At 46.3% G+C, this 11,804-nt stretch overlaps 1 non-coding gene across 1 annotated transcript; it reads right to left on the bottom strand.

Moving 5' to 3' along the window:
* Positions 1-415: 415 nt before the first annotated feature.
* TRNAL-UAA lies at positions 416-498 on the bottom strand. Its single transcript has one exon. It is a non-coding gene; the product is annotated as a tRNA-Leu (tRNA).
* Positions 499-11,804: the final 11,306 nt, after the last annotated feature.

Raw genomic sequence — 11,804 nt, forward strand, 5'->3', positions numbered from 1 at the left:
TACTCAATCCAGTAATCCTAGCAGATGGAATCCTGTGGTATCCTGCGGCAAGGAAGACCAGGGCCCCAAAAGGTTGTGCTCTCCTCCCTCCATGTTCATGGAATCACAGGGAAATCAGACTATGGGTTACCAGTTTACTCGTGGGTATTTCAGAGGTACTGGTAAGTATGCAAGTTACTTGGACTCTTCAATCGTTGTTCATTTCTCATGTGAATATGATATTTCATAGAATATCAGGGGTGGAAGGGACCTCAGAAGGTCATCTAGTCCAACCCCTTGCTCAAAGTAGGACCAATCCCCAGACAGATCTTTACCCCAGTTCCCTAAATGGCCCCCCTCAAGGACTGAGCTCCCAACCCTCTGTTTAGCAGACCAATGCTCAAACCACCGAGCTATCCGTTCCCAAAATGGGAGCTACCAGGAGTGGGGTTTGAACCCACGTAGACATGTGTCTATTGGATCTTAAGTCCAACGCCTTAACCACTCGGCCATCCTGGTACATGTCACAGTGCATTAATTCTCTGAGAAACTGTGGACTACTCCTGCTAGCCACAATGTGCTAGAAACTGTGCTTGAATCCCTAGGCTGTGCCATTTCTACCCAAAAGCATGCATTTCCCCTAATTCTCCACCCTCAGTTTTCCAGTTAAAAATAAACTCCAAATTGTGTCTATAATCACTTGACTTAATAATGAGTTGTTAGCCACTAGGTGTTGCTGCTCTTCGCTCATAGTCGCACATTCACTCGCTTCACTGCCTGGCTTCCTCGCCCTTGGGATTATTCATTCACACTTCCTTATAGTTCTGTACTTTCACAAAATCCTGGCTTCCTGCGTATAAAGAAATATCAGCAAAACAAAAATTGAAACAACTCTTAAAAAAAAACCCTGCAAGAACAAGTTGTCAAAAACCTTTTTACACATTTTGAGGAGCTGTTTTATACAGAACCCTGGGTATAAATGGTATAAATTGGTGTAAAACTTTTGTCTCATGGGTGCAATAACAGTTAATTTATATCATGCCAATTTTCATATAATAGAAAATAAAATCCTGTTATAATCCCCAAATGTGTTTGTCTTTGACTTTTTAAACAGCTGAACAATAACAGAGTAAACCACTTAGGTGAACATTTTGACTCTTGAAAGTGGATAATTAGAAGAGACATGTCCTAAGTATTAAAAACAGTATCAGGTTGTTTTTTCCTGGTTAACCCTCTGGTCTTTCCATATTTCTTCCCCCACCCTTCCGCCCCTTAATTTCCACCGCCAATGTTACACATCATAGCAATCAGCCTCTCCATTAGTGTAGGACTGGAAACAGTTTCAGGACCAGCCAGAGATCCACATCAGAAAGGATTTATTAGGAGGAATTTTCTTTTTGGAAAATTATAGTTACCTAATAATTCTACACTCACCTTTCCCTTCCATCCCTTCTACGTACAATGTTGAAATATTTTCACATATAAGAATATAGTGTACATAGGGTCTCCAATTTATAGAATTATGATATTGTTATTTCTCAGTATTCATAATACACTGGCTAGTGATGTCTGTTAGCCAATCAGAGTGAAGGCATTTCAATAACTGTATGGTTATTTCTCGAGTGTATGGTAAATATGCATATCTTTTCTTATTACTTTTGCTGTTTTCCAGTTTGAAAATTCTGAGGTACATGATCAATTGGTCATTTTGGGGTTGTTGCTGGTTCAACATGCACAATCCGTTATTATTATTAACCGTCTCTGTTAAATGGGGCTTCTCCTTCTTTCTGTCTTATCAGTTACCTTTCAGTTCTAGCTTTTCCAGTTAAGCTGTATTATTTCAAGGCCTTCCCACAACTGTTAACAAAACCTGCACTTTATACACAAACTATAAAGCAGGGTTGTTGTTTTTTTTTCATTAAATTAAGCTAACTAAACCCTTTTCTGTCCTACAATCTGTTTATATTAAATCTGTTAATTTGAACGAACGGCATACTATTGTGCTGTAGGGAGACAGTATTGCCTCATGGACAGAACACTAGCCTGGGACTAAGTTCTTTATCTGCAAAATGGGGATAATGAGACTGATCTTCTTTGTAAAAACAACTATATAAGATCTACATATTATTATTGTTCTGAGATCATTACCTTTCATTTAATTAATAACATGGGGCTTATTCTGAATTTTGACTTTTCTTCTTTGGGTTCCCTTTTGGAATCCTTTTCAATGTCATGATGTACAAAGACAGAGATATGAAGTTCCAGTGGTTCATCACAGAGACTGAAGAGCTCTAACACTATGTTTCACAAGTGGCGGCAATGAAGAGCACTCCTCCAAACATTCAGGGAATTGGTTCATGAAAACACTCCACCCAAAAAGAGATGGCATGTGTGTCCAACTCTTGACAGAATCTATTTAAATCTATTTGGCAGAGGAGGGGGGAAAATTTTGTTGGAAATCTCTTGAATAAACTTTTTTTAAAAGATTGACAGTACATCAGGGTTTTAACTGGATCAGAAATATTACAATAATAGTTTAGCATCTCTGCTTTTGAAATGAGATTAAGCCTGAAACCACAGTAGTGAGCAAAAATTATCAGACGAACACAGATATTAAGATTTTTGCAACCTCAGTAAAGCTGTGGGTTTGGCTCCAGGCATAAATAAAGGCCCAGAGTCATCATTCTGGAGGTACTCCTTGCAAAAAACAACTTATACTGAAAGCAATGGGAGTTGCACAACAACAGAATCTTGCCCGATATTAATTCTTATACAGAATTAATTATATACAGAATGGTTTATTTCATTTTATTTGCGTCTTTCTTCATATAGACAATGAGGAGTCCGGTGGCACCTTAAAGACTAACAGAGTTATTTGGGCATAAGCTTTCGTGGGTAAAAACCCCCTTCTTCAGATGCATGGAGTGAAAATTACAGATACAGGCATAAATATACTGGTACATGAAGAGAAGAGAGTTACCTTACAAGTGGAGAACCAGTGTTGACAAGGCCAATTAAGTGAGGGTGGATGTGGTCCACGCCCAATAATTGATGAGGAGGTGTCAATACCAAGAGAGGGGAAATTGCTTTTCTAGTGAGCCAACCAGTCCCAGTCCCTATTCAAGCCCAAATTTATGGTGTTAAGCTTGCAGATAAACTGTACTTCTGCAGTTTCTCTTTGAAGTCTTTTTTTGAAGTTTTTTTGTTGAAGGATGGCTACTTTTAAATCTTTTATTGAATGTCCAGGGAGACTGAAGTGTTCTCCTACTGGCTTCTGTATGTTACCATTCCTGATGTCTAATTTGTGTCCATTTATTCTTTTATATAGAGACTGTCCAGTTTGGCCAATGTACATGGCAGAGGGTCATTGGTGGCACATGATGGGATATATCACATTAGTAGATGAATGAGCCCCTGATGGCGCGGCTGATGTGGTTGGGTCCTCTGATGGTGTTGCTAGTGTAGATATGGGGACAGAGTAGGCAACAGGATTTGTTACAGGGATTGGTTCCTGGGTTACTGTTTCTGAGGCGTGGTGTGTAGTCGCTGGTGAGTATTTGCTTCAGGTTGGGGGGCTGTCTGTAAGTGAGGACTGGCCTGTCTCTCAAGGTCTGTGAGAGTGAGGGATCATTCTCCCAGGATAGGTTGTATATCATTAATAATGTGCTGAGAGGTTTTAGCTGGGGGCTGTACATAATGGCAAGTGTTGTCCTGTTATTTTCCTTGTTGGGCCTGTCCTGTAGTAGGTGACTTCTGGGTACCCATCCCACTCTGTCAATCTGTTTCTTCACTTCCCCAGGTGGGTATTGTAGTTTTAAGAATGCTTGATAAAGAACTTGTAGGTGTTGTATATTAGGGCTTGGCTATAGACAATGGATTGTGTGATGTGTCCTGGACTGAAGCTGGAGGCATGTAGGTAAGCATAGGGGTCAGTAGGATTCCGGTATAGGGCGGTATTTATGTGACCATCACTTATTTGCACTGTAGTTTCGAGGAAGTGGATCTCTTGTGTGGACTGGTCCAGATTGAGGTTGATGGTGGGGTGGAAATTGTTGAAATCCAAGTGGAATTCTTCAAGCGCCTCCTTCCTGTGGGTCCATATGATGAAGATGTCATATCATACCGCAAGCACAAGTAGAGGAGGGATGCTATGGGACGAGAGCTGAGGAAGCATTGTTCTACATCAGCCATAGAAATGTTGGCATACTCTGGGGCCATATGGGTACCCATAGCAGTGCCACTGACTTGAAGGTGTACGTTGTTCCCAAATCTGAAATGGTTGTGGGTGAGGACAAAATCACAAAGCTCAGCCATCAGGTGTGCTATGGCCTCATCAGGGATACTGTTCCTGACTCATAGACTCATAGACTTTAAGGTCAGAAGGGATCATTATGATCATCTAGTCTGACCTCCTGCACAATACAGGCCACGAAATCTCACTCATCCACTTCAATAACAAACCACTAACCTACTCTTAAATATCTCCAGAGATGGAGATTCCACAACCTCCCTAGGCAATTTATTCCAGTGTCTAACTACCCTGACAGTTAGGAACTTTTCCTAATGTCCAACCTAAATCTTCCTTGCTGCAGTTTAAGCCTATTGCTTCTTGTTCTATCATTGGAGGCTAAGGTGAACAAGTTTTCTCTCTCCTCCTGATGACACCCTTTTAGATACCTGAAAACTGCTATCATGTCCCCTCTCAGTCTTCTCTTTTCCAAACTAAACAAACCCAATTCCTTCAGCCTTCCTTCATAGGTCATGTTCTCAAGCCCTTTAATCATTCTTGTTGCTCTTCTCTGGACCCTCTCCAATTTCTCCACATCTTTCTTGAAATGCTGTGCCCAGAACTGGACACAATACTCCAGTTGAGGGCCTAACCAGCGCAGAGTAAAGCGGAAGAATGACTTCTCTTGTCTTGTTTACAACACACCTGTTAATGCATCCCAGAATCATGTTTGCTTTTTTTGCAACAGTATCACACTGTTGACTCATATTTAGCTTGTGGTCCACTATGACCCCTAGATCTCTTTCTGCCATACTCCTTCCTAGACAGTCTCTTCCCATTCTGTCAAGTATCAGAGGGTAGCCGTGTTAGTCTGGATCTGTAAAAGCAGCAAAGAATCCTGTGGCACCTTATAGACTATAAGGTGCCACAGGATTCTTTGCTGCTCTTCCCATTCTGTATGTGTGAAACTGATTGTTCCTTCCTAAGTAGAGCACTTTATATTTGTCTTTATTGAACTTCATCCTGTATACCTCAGACCATTTCTCCAATTTGTCCAGATCATTTTGAATTTTGACCCTGTCCTCCAAAGCAGTTGCAATCCCTCCCAGTTTGGTATCGTCTGCAATGCATCCTCATCCTCCACCCACCGAGAGGTAGGTAGGAGCGGGTCATTATTATCCCTACTTGAAAGAGGGAGAAGCTAAGGCTGAGAAAGCAGAATTGATTTGTCTTAGGTCACACAGCTGGCCAGTGGCAGAGTTGGGAAAAGGACCCAAGAGCCCTGATAAATGTCTATCGGGGATGGTCTAGACAGTATTTGGTCCTGCCATGAGGGCAGGGGACTGGACTCGATGACCTCTCGAGGTCCCTTCCAGTCCTAGAGTCTATGAATCTATGAATTGAAGAGTGTCACTAGAAATAGTGTGTAATATGAGGTGTCCATATCACCTATCAGAGCAGATTATGACATAATAAAATAGCTGAAATAGTCTTTTTCTTTGTATTTTTTTATTTTGAAATTAAGAGCAGCAACTACTTGTCTCAGATTGAAGCCTCTTTTCTAATTTTTGAGATCTAAGTGTCTCCCCTTTGTGTGCAAAGAGACAATTTAACACACTGTGACAAACAGGAGATGCTTTTGTTTTGCAACAAAATATTTTTGCAAAGAACTTTCATCTCACTTGTTTTGATTTTGAGAAACAAACTGGTTTAGTCTGAAGGGGATTTTCTGACAGAAACGGTTTCAATGAAATTTCCCCACTCTCTCGATTCCTGGGCTCTATCCCTGCCTCTGGGGGGGTTTGCTGTTTGTTAGAACAGGAGTCAGGACTGGTGGCTTCTCTTTCTGGCTCTGCCACCGCCTTGCTGTGTAGGCCCTTGGGGAGGTCACCTCCCTTCTCTGGACCTCAGGCTTCTCCCCATCTGTCCAGTGGGAACAGGGACAATTCTCGAACTCTGGGCAGTCGTGAGCCTGACTGAGATAAAGGGCGTTAAAGCCCTCTGTGAAGGAGAAAGGGGAGTTTCATGATGTTTAGCACCAAGGAATTCTAAAGTTTGCTAAAATGTCTAATCTGTGGAAACAAGAAATAGTCAGGGCCAAACTTTTTAACCACTGCCTTTTTTAAAGCCCATTCAGGGATGTGAGCCCCTGTCTCTTAGGTGCCTGGCGTTCTTTGCCAGCAGGAGAGAAGAGGTTTCTGCCTCTGTTTTTGTGGCCTGAACAAACCAGGTGTTGTGCTTCAGTTCTCGTCTGAGATCCCTGAAAAAGAACATCTTCCCATCCATCAACAAGACAGGAGCTATCTTTAAAAGGGAAACAAAGAGACCCCTGGGACTTGCAGACTAGCTAGCCTCACTTCCAGAGCTGGAGAGATACTGGAATACATTCTTAAACAATTAGTGTGTCAGCAGCACCTACAGGATGCTTTGGTTTTTAGGACTAGTGAGCATGGATTTGTCAAGAACAAATCATTCCAAACCAATCCTCTTTCCTTCTTCGGCAGGGTTCCAGGCCTAATGGAGGTGGGTAAACAGTAGATGGGATCTAGCTCGGTGTTACTAAGGCTTTTGACACAGTCCCGTAGGACAGTCTCACAAGCAAATGAGGGAAATGCAGTCTAGACGCATAGAGTGTGATGTGGGTGCAGAGCTGGCTGAAAGCCCAGACTCCAAGAATCAGAGCGGTAGCTGTGTTAGTCTGGATCTGTAAAAGCAGCAAACAATCCTGTGGCACCTTATAGACTAACAGACGTTTTAGAGCATGAGCTTTCATGGGTGAATACCCACTTCGTCAGATGCATGTAGTGGAAATTTCCAGACTCTAAGAGCCCTTCTCCATGTTTGGCTGTCCAACAGAGAGGGTGTACCTGTTGGGTTCGGCAGGGATCAGTCCTGGGTCTGGTACTATTCAATATTTTCATTGCTGATTTGGAAAATGGACTGCAGCGCATGCTTCTAAAATTTGCAAATGATCACAGGATTGCAATTCAAAACGCCTTTAACAAATTGGAGAATTGGTCTTGAGCCAAACTTCCTGGCTGGGCCCCTCTCCCTAGACTGGGCTGAAGTGAAACCCCAGAGCCAAATACTCCTCTTCCTGGGCAGTGCGCTCCACCCTTGAATGGTCAGATGCTGCTTAGCACTGTCACAGTAACTTTGGCTGGGGGATTCTCCCAGCACTTTCCAATAGCGGGAAAGTATTAAATCCCCAGCAATGGAACTGAAGAGTCCTGACTCCCAGTCCCTGGTCCAGTGACTCCAGCAGATCACTCTCCCTCTCAAAGGCAGGGGGAGCAACCATGAGGGCCTGCTTGTAATTGCCAGCTGTGGGAGGGAGTGTGCAGCAGTGGTTAGTGAAGGGTCCTGGAAAGAAGGACTGCTGGGTCCCATCCATACATCTGACACTTGGTGTGACCCTGAGTCAGTAGCTTCCCCTCCCCAGGCCTGTCTCTCATCAGTAGGGTTGGGGTCGCAGTTCCGACAGCCCAGGGAGGTTGGGTGGCTCCAGGAAGGTGTGTAAAGTGCTGGGATTTCAGGATCCCAGAGGCGCTGTCACCCTCGCACTAGGGTGCTGTTCTGCAACCCCTGCTGTTGGCCAAGTTTCTCCTTTCCCTGGCAATAAGACAGACTCTTGTTTTCCTACCAGCCGATCACCCAGTGTCATCACCCTGCCTGCTGGCTGGGCAGGGTAACTCCTCAGGTCACCACCCCCCTCTCCAGCCTGCCTTGGGCTTGGAGAGTGAGGAGAAGGGCGAGGGATGACACTGAACATCCTCCATCCATCGTTCCATCACCAGAGTATGTGAGTGGCATTAGGGTTCCTTGGATCTGTCTGGGGAGAGGCAGAAAGATGGGGAAAGAATCTCTCCTAAAGGTCATTGGATTTGCAAACAGCCCTCAGAAGCCCCTCACTCTCAGACTAGGGAGGGGCTTCTTCAGAGCCATCTCCAGTGTGTTTGAGAAGGTCCCAGCAATGGGGCTCCCAACCCTTCCCTTGTGGGAGACTGTTCCCTAGACTGAGAGTCTCTGAGCTGGGCCAGACCCGGGGAGCTGCTGAGCATGGAAATCAATGGGAAACGAGGGGGTCTTGGCCTTGCTATGCCTAGGGAAGTTGAAGTGGGGAATGGTTTCCCAGGAGAAGTGCGGACTCCTGGGTTCTGTTCCTTCTCTAGCCTGAGCTGGGTGTGTAGGGGGGAGTGAGTGTGTCCTGGGCTGGCAGGAAGGAGCTGCTTGTCCAAAGGGACCGATGGTCTTTGTGACTGACCCCAGTGCTCGAAAAGGATGAGACTCCCTCATTCTTGCAGCCTCAAGGATGAGGAGGGGGAATGTTGAAGGGGAGCAGATCATGCAATGAACCCCTGCCAGTGTGTGTAGCTTGCACTCCCTTCACCCCAGTGGGGGGAGGAGGAGCTGCTCTGGCTGGGGCAGGGATGGGGAGGGACCAAACAGGCTGGTTAGGGAGAGGCTGCCTTGACCCCAGACTCATGTCTGCTCCCCGCTCGGTTCCAGGATGGCCAGACTCCTGAGGATGTTCAGGAAGAAGGCTCTGCACGTGGCCCCAGAGCCTGAGGGAAGCAGCTGCCATCTTCCCCAGGAGCGGAGCGGCCACTCCGTCCCCACTGGCGGGGAAGGAGCTACCAGCTGGGCCAGGAGGTGGAAGTGCCCAGCCTTCTGGAAGAGGAAACCTGCTCCTGGCGCAGGTGCCAAGGTGGGAGAGACACCGGCCAGCCCAAAATGGAGCTGGGCCAGGATACAGCTGGGCAGGCAGGCTCAGCCCAGGAACAGAACGGGGCAGGGTCGGTCCAGGGCTTGTTGTGTGGGCAGCAGCAGCCCCAGGAGCCCAGCCCTGATTTCCAGGAGGAGGCATTGCCCTGCCTGGTCAGTGAGGACCTTCCAACCTTCCCAGGGAAGGAGGTGGAGGATCCCTCTCCCAGCCCCAGCAGCTCGACCCACTTCCCCCCATGGGACAGCAGCAGCTTCTGGGACTTGGACAGCAGCATGTACGAAGAATGCTTCTGCTTTGTTCCAGGTTAGGAACCAGGCTGGGCTCAGGGAGGGATGAGGAGGGGGCTGTGAACACCTCAGGCCCAGGCCCTCAAACAGTGTTATGGGGGCAGGTCCCCAGCTCAGGCTTCTGGCCTGAGCCACTGAACCTCACTGACACTAGATGCTGCCACTTTAATCCTTGGTGCTCCATTGGGCTTGGGGTGGGAAGCACCTCCCAGGGAGTCCAGGACAGTGCGGGGGGTCTCTTTGCTATGGATTCCTGAAGGAGTCGGGGGCTGATGACACTGAGGGTACTTGAAATCAAATACATTTGAGATACAAGTACACAGCCCATATTCATAACTTCAAAAACAAAAATGGTACATGCATACAGCCAGCATAATTATAACCAGTAAATCATAACCTTGTCATAGACACCTCACACTCCAAACTTTGCACAATATTTGCTGCACATATATAACAGTGGTGGCAACAATGATCTCTGTGGTCCCAGTTCTTATTAATAACGTCACAGAAGGGTATAGAGAAGTGGGAGGGAGTCGTCTTCCAGCCGGTGTGTCTCGTCCGTTTCTCCCCTGCCACTTGGGTCGAGGTTGGAAGCTTGTGAAACATGCCCGGCTGAAGGTTTCGCGCTCGGCCTTGAAGATTAAGCCCGAACCCCTGTCTTGTCTAGGTCGGGGTTGTCCTGGGCTCTGTGGGGGGAGGGCTCAGCTGGGGAGAAGGGGCAGACGAGGGGATTTTGTCTCTGATAGATAAGGGCTTTGTCAGTGGGAAGCTGTAGGTCGCATGTGGGGGGTGACAGTGGGTTTTGAGCTGGGGCAGCAGCAGCAGAGGAGCAATGTGTGTGTGGCGGGGGGGGGGGTTCACTTGGTAAAAATGAACCTGCCAAGCCTCTCCTTCTGCTGGAGCAAAAGTCTCTCATTTATCTCCTCAACTCCCCTCCATTAAAATCTCCACCCCTCCCTTGGCGCTGAGAGACCCCCTCACTCCTATGGAGATCTGTAATTGTACGGACTCCTCCTTGGCCTTCTCCAAATAGTTTTCCCCAAAAAATGATCAAGGACATTTCAAATGAGAAAAACAAAACAAATCAGAGAAATCCCCACCACACACAGTTTGGGTCTGAATTTTTCTACTGAAATTTGAGACAATAAAACTCATCCCTTTGTTGGCCAGAAACCAAAGGTAGGCCTCCCCCACTGTAGCTGTGACTTCTGCTACCGAACCACCAATGCTCTGACTCCTCTTGTGAGACATTTCTCTGCACAATACTGCTGCTAATCCAGTTACTGACTCCAGGAAACATTTTCCTTAGCCTGGCTCCGTGTGTCACTAGTTTCTCTAGCAAAGATCAGTCACTGGCTCTGTGGTCCAGACATCCTCATTCACATCAAGCTTCAAGTTGAGAATCATTTCTCATTCCCGCTCTGTGGGAGGGGAGACTTTTAAACGCGCTCTCTGTGTGACTGCACATGGCTAAGCAAAGAGAACAAACCCAAATCCCCGCTGTGCTTTGGGAGCCAGGTTTGCAGTGGGAATTCTGTAGTTCGGATGACTTCAAGCCTGGACATTGTGATTCTTTACCAGTTTCTCTGGCATTGGGGCATTTTTGCACTCACAGCTGTGATGGCCAAGTGATTAAGGTGTTGGAGTCGAAATCCTATAGGGTTCCCCTGCTCAGGTTCAACTCTTGCTCACAGCGAGGCCTGTGTTTTAGCCAGTCTCTCACCCGGGCAATACCTCTGTACAACCCCCTGAGACATTCTCAATTCTCTCCCCCTTCCAAGTAAATCCTGTTCTGCTTCTTTCACAGAGATGCCTGGGACGTCACCTCACACTGTGTCCCTGAGGTGTCAGGCAAACTCTCAGCACCTGACGCCTTTGCCACTCACCTGGTGCCCCATAGATCAGCCATAGCCCTGGTTCTGCTCCTCTCTCTAGAGAGCAAAAGAAGCCAAGTCAGCAACTCCATGGGATCTCTGGGGCTGCAGAACCAACGGAGAAAAAATAGGTGCTCAGCACCCACTGACAGCCAACTCCCCACCGCCACTACAGGCCTTGCTGACAAACTCCTCCTCCTCCCTGTCGTGGAAAATGACCACCACCCAGTTGAGTTGATCAGACAGCCTGAGGCTCCTTTCTTGATTAATCAGAGAATACATGCATATGCATGGAGAGACGACAGGTCCTCTAGCAAGAGGTAAGTTGCTCTGCCCTACAGCAGTGATACCTGGGTTTATAAAGCCAAAAACCGCACATTACCATATGAACTCATACATCCGATGATACCTTATTTGGTTAATACAATAACATCTTCTAACCATCTGCTAAAAACAATTGCTATTAATATACCGGTTATGAGCTAATTTGCAAGCCTGCTCTTTGTTACTTCCCCTTTTTACGGGTTTTTGTAATTGTCAGGACTTTGACACCTGGTTTCCACCTACTTGCGGTTTCAGCAGCTGTGTTCTGAAGCAAATTTTGAGGAACTTGGGTCCAAAAATACCTATTGGTGTACCTTTGGTCAAATGATCATGAGTTATATTTTACGCCCACACAAGCAACTTAATAAACCATAATAAACTAAAGC

This window comes from Gopherus evgoodei, unplaced genomic scaffold, assembly GCF_007399415.2.
Source record: "Gopherus evgoodei ecotype Sinaloan lineage unplaced genomic scaffold, rGopEvg1_v1.p scaffold_31_arrow_ctg1, whole genome shotgun sequence".
Classification (NCBI taxonomy): Eukaryota; Metazoa; Chordata; order Testudines; family Testudinidae; genus Gopherus; species Gopherus evgoodei.